Genomic DNA, 5598 nt, shown 5'->3' on the forward strand with positions numbered 1-5598 from the left:
ACTTTGGTCTAAGACCTTTGGTTCAGTAAGGAGAGAAAGACTTCTGAAAAGATCTCAGAGGAAAGATCACTAAAATCACAACTCCTACCTTTTCAACTCTCAAGCAGGCTTATGACAAGAGCATACCACTGGCAACATCATCCTAAAAGATGAACCCCTAATTCTATATCATCTTACAGCTTGTGACACTGATTTTTTACACCTTCCTTCTCCTTTTCAACCACCCTTTTATAAATCTAAAGCACTCCTAGATTTCATCAATTGCATTTAAGATTTTGTCAAGGGTAAGATGACTATAATACGCTGACTCCGGGTACAGATATGTATTGTGCCCGTAATTCAAGAAATAGGCTTCCAGGTAGGAATTTCTTGGTTCAGTTTTGTAGCTCTCTTTTAATTTATATGATGTAGAACTGATGTACAAATGTAGCTTTTATCATAGGTACACCTGAGTAGTCATGTTTAATATTCTCAATTTTATAATGTCTGGAATTTGTCAGAGTAGGAGTGATGAATCATTACATTTAATTCTTGTAAGAACATGTGGTTTTTTTAAAGTAAGTCGAGCTAGGGGTAAGCCTTTCTGTACATATTATAGTTGGATACTAATGTGAGAGATGCGTAGGCATTTAGAATACGTGTGTTAATGTGGAATGAGTGCTAATTAATTGCTAGCAAGCTCAAGAGATATTCTTTCATTAGTTCATTATAGAACACCTGTATCATTGTTATGTAAGGAAATAGTTGTATGACTGTGTGTACAGAACATGTAAGATTGGTCAGCCCAGAAATCTGACGGGATATGTGAGATAAGTAAACATAAGCAAACTCAATGGACAATGATGATTTACTTTGCAGAGGACCATGTTAAAGGAACTATTAATTTGCTGGGAGAACCTGGCTACCTACTAGATAAAAGATGTCAATTAGTAGAGAACTGTACACAGGAAATAATACTTAGTTTACAAAGCTCCTTAATAAACAGGAAAACATCTGTTTGACCATGCAGTCTTGACCAATATTAGATAACCAGTTACCATGTTTACACCCTTAGTCATACATCCTAACAAATACCTTCCCGATTGCAGGGGCAACTCACCCATTAAGGCACTTTAGGCAGTGCCTAGCCATATTTCTTCCATGATAATTTAATCAATTGTCCACATTAATAATGTCATCACAGTCAGAATTTTCTTTGAAATTGTACTTAGATTGATTGTTTTCTGTACTGATAATTTATTTGAAACAGTTTTAAACTGTTTCAGAGGAATGGTACCATGGCAGATAGAAAAAAACTGTTTGGTGCTCAGTATCGTAAATGAAAAGTTGCTTGTTCTTTTGCCCATTCAAAGCAAGAAGGTTCCTTCCTGAAATATCTTCAATTTCACCCACATCAGGATGGAAGCAGTTCACAACATCAAGAAGAAGGCAGCTCACAGCATCAAACTGACATTGAAATCGAAAAAATGTATTCACCTACAGACATACATGCTGAAGTTGAGGTAAATAAAGATAATAAGAGAGCCGAAGGTACATATGTGAAAGACGAGGAAGCAAACAAGTTATGGTATGGTGACCCTGCTACATGGCCTAGATGTGATGACTGTGTGCGAGAAATGCTGGTGGAACATGGACCTGAACAAGTTCAGGAATTTCACTTCCCTAAAGATGGAAATAAAAGAAAATTCTCTGCATATCATTACAAGAGGAAACTCACCAATGGGGAAGAAATGCATCCAGTATACTGACTGTACACAAGATATGAGTCACATTGAGCATATGCATCAATATTCAGTGTCATAAGAAACATTATTTTGCTTCTGCTGCAAGCTGTTTAGCAGGAAAGTAATTGATGCATCCTCACTTACTGAAAATGGTTCAAAGGACTGGAAAAACATATCTGACATTCTGTCTTCTCATTAAAAAAATAGTGAACATTTGGAAAATTTCCAAAAATGGAAAGAACTTGGACTGCAATTGAAAAAACAGAAAACTATAGATGAAGAAAATTTACGTGGGATCAAGCAAGAAGAAGAATACTGGCAGCAAATATTGAAGCAACTGATTGCTTTAAAAGGTTTTTGATCCGGTATGCCATACCATCCTTATAAATAAACTAAGGAGATTTACCTTGGATGATCATACGGTAGACTGGATAGCAAACTGGCGCAAGGGTCGCACTCAGAGAGTGGTGGTGGATGGGTTGGTGTTAACTTGGAAAAATGTGTATAGTGGAGTCCTCCAGGGCTCGGTTCTGAGGCCAGTGCTGTTCAACATCTTCATCAGTGATCTGGATGAAGGGGTGGAAAGCACCCTGTTCAAATTTGTGGATGACACAAAAATATGGGGTGAAGCTAAAACCCTGGAGAGGATGAATCATATCCAGGTTGACCTAGACAGGTTGGGGAAGTGGGCAGAGAGCAACAGGATTCTATTCAATAAGGACACGTGCAAGGTGCTGCATCTAGGGAGAAAGAACTGCCATCATACCTATGGCGGGGGGGAGTGGGGGAGAGAGCGGGAGTGACCTCAGCATCACTGAGGCAGAAAGAGATCTTGGAGTCACTGTTGACTCCAGGATGAACATGAGCCGTCAAAGTGATGAAGGAGTCAGCAGAGCCAATCGCACTTTGTTGTGCATCCGTAGGTGCTTCACAAACTGGTCCAGGGAGTTGATTCTCCCTCTTTATGCGGCATTGGTCAGGCCACAGCTGGAGTACTGTGTCCAGTTCTGGATGCCACAGTTGAAGAAGGTCCAAAGAAGAGCCACTCATCTGATTAGAGGCCTGCAGAGAAGGCCCTACAAGGAAAGGCTAAGGGACCTTAACCTCTTCAGCCTCTCCTAGAGAAGGTTGAGGGGGAACCTTGTGGCAGTGTAAAAATTCATAAGGGGAGAGCAACATGAAGTAGGCAACAATCTGTTTACCAGGGCACCCCCAAGAACAACAAGGAACACTGGCCATAAGCTACTGGAGAAAAGGTTTATTAGAAAAGGGTTCCTCGTGGTCAGGGTTGCCAGAATCTGGAATGGGCTTCCAAGGGAGGTGGTGCTCGCCCCATCTTTGGGGGTCTTCAAAAGGTGACTGGACAGGCACCTGGCTGGGTTCACCTGACCCGAGGTTTGGTGACCCTTTTCTTCCCTGCCAGTGGCAGGGGGAAAGACTAGATGGCCCGCTGAGGTCCCCTCCAACCCTAGAATCTATTAATCTAGTGAGAGCTCTCAGTAGGCAAAACCTGGCATTCTGCCAGACAAATGAAAAATTATACAGGACTGGTAATGGAAACTTCTTAAAATTTATTGAATACCTAGCTTTGTTTGATACAGTCATGAAGGAGCATCTGCATAAAATAAGTGACCATGAAACACATGTTCATTACTTTTGGAAAAGGCTGCAGAATGAACAGATTCAACTCCTAGCAAATGCTGTTAAAGAGAAAATCTTAGAAGCTGCCCATTCTGCAAAATACTTTTCAATAATTCTGGACTGTACACAAGATGCGAGTCATGTTGAGCATATCACAATGATCATTTGCTTTGTAGATGTGGCAAAATCTGCAGATGTAGATAATGCTGAAGTGATCATAAAGGAACATTTTGGGAGGTTTGCACCGTTGAAGGAGACAACTGGTGCTTTTATGACTGAGAGCATTTTACAAGAGCTTGAAAGAATGTCATTATCTGCTGAGATCTTACGTGGCCAAGGGAGTAATATGAAGGGTAAAGATAATGGTGTATAAAGGAGAATAATATAAATTAGTCCTCAGGCCTTTTTTGTTCCTTGTAATACACATACTCTGAATTTGGTTGTCAATGATGCTGCCAGATGTTGTTTGGAGGCAAGTTGTTTCTTTGACCTAGTGCAACGCATTTGTGTGTTTTTCTCAGGTTCAACATGCCACTGGGAAGTTCTTAGCCACCATGTGCCTTCTCTAATTGTGAAACCACTGAGAGAAACAAGATGGAAGAGTCGAATAGATGCCTTGAAGCCTCTTTGCTATGAGCTTGACGCACTAATTGAAATTTCTGATGATACTACCTTCACAGGATCATCTAGCAGTATGACACATGCTGATGCAGAAGCTCTTGCAAATGGCCTTTCTGAGTTCTAATTTGTGGTTTCACTCATTTTGTGGTATAACTTCCTTTTTGAGATCAACCTTACGAGTAAGCAACTTTAGGCAAAGGACTTCGATATACATTCTGCTATCCAACAACTGACACAAACCAAAAAGTTTCTGGAGGAATGCAGGAGTGATAAAGGGTTTGAAAAGACATTGGTAGATGCTTGTGAGCTTGCTGAAGAGTTAGAGCTACCAACAAACTTTGAAGCAGAACCAGTACGCGTTCGGAGAAAGAAACAACAGTTCACATATGAAGCAAAAAACAAGTCAGTTCAGGACCCAAAACAAAAATTCAAAATAAACTTCTATTTTGCAGTCCTTGATACTGCAATATAGTGGGTTAAAGAGCAATTTGAACAGATACAGCAGCTTGATTCAGTCTTTGGTTTCCTCTACAATGTCCACAGTTTGCAAAATAAGACATCAAAACAGATAATGCAACATTGCTTGAAGCTAGAGTCGGCATTACAGCATGGAAATTCTAAAGATACTGATGCTGCAGATTAGTGCAGCGAACTGCAGTCTATTTCACAATGACTTCCAAAATGTCTTACACCTAAAGATGTATTGAAGTTTATTTCTGAACATAAGCTGACAGACAGTTTTCCCAACATCTTCATTGCACTCTGCATTCTCGACTTTCCCACTTTCTGTTGCTAGTGGAGAACGTATCAATTTTAGCTTTGAGAAGCTAAAGATAAACCTTCGTTCTTCTACGCTGCAAGACAGACTTGCTGGACTGGCCACTGTGTTGATACAACATGAAATAGCTGGAAAACTTTGCCTTAAAGAACTTGTTGATGGATTTGTGAAACTGAAAGCACAAAAAGCAAAGTACTGATTTTTTACACAAATGTTCACAAGGATTTTCTTTTAATTGTACGTCTGATAAATTCTATTAGAGTTTTTGCAGTATAACTGTGTAAGGGTTAATGAAAAGTGTGAAACAATCAATAAAAAAAATTGTTTTTATTGCTATATTGTTCATTTTGAATATCAAATAAGTACATGATCAAACTAGACTTCTTATTTTCCTCTATATTGGAAGTGGTGGGAGTGCTGAGGTACACAGCTCGCCTAGGGTGCCAAGTACCTTTGGACCAGCCCTACCCTTAGACAAACCTCCTCTTTCCCAAAATCTCCTCTGCTGCAGGTTGGGGTTGGAGATAGTGGGTGTCCCTACGGCACCTTTGTGACTGCACCGTCATTTAGTACTTATTAAAGAAGTACTAAATGACGGTACAGTAACAGCCCATACTGCACTGTGCACACCATGCATGGTTATTTTTAGCTGCTATGTTGCCATAGCAATGCACTATAATGAGGCAGTGCATTGCTATAGTGACAATAATGCTGGCATCACAGTTTGTGACCGCTGTCACTATATCACCGTAGCACGTGCTATGGTGATGTAGCATCACATGTAGATGTGCCCAGTAAGCTCATGAAAGAAAAAAACTGAATTGTAAAATAGAA

The 5598-nt window shown here is 40.0% G+C and overlaps 1 pseudogene; it reads left to right on the forward strand.

Annotated features, from left to right (window-relative positions):
• Nucleotides 1-1466: 1466 nt before the first annotated feature.
• Nucleotides 1467-4629, forward strand: LOC149862873 (uncharacterized; annotated as a pseudogene).
• The last annotated feature ends 969 nt before the right edge of the window (nucleotides 4630-5598 follow it).

The sequence above is a fragment of the Crocodylus siamensis genome, chromosome 6 (genome assembly GCF_052110815.1).
Source record: "Crocodylus siamensis isolate JL-2025a chromosome 6, ASM5211081v1, whole genome shotgun sequence".
Lineage (NCBI taxonomy): Eukaryota > Metazoa > Chordata > Crocodylia > Crocodylidae > Crocodylus > Crocodylus siamensis.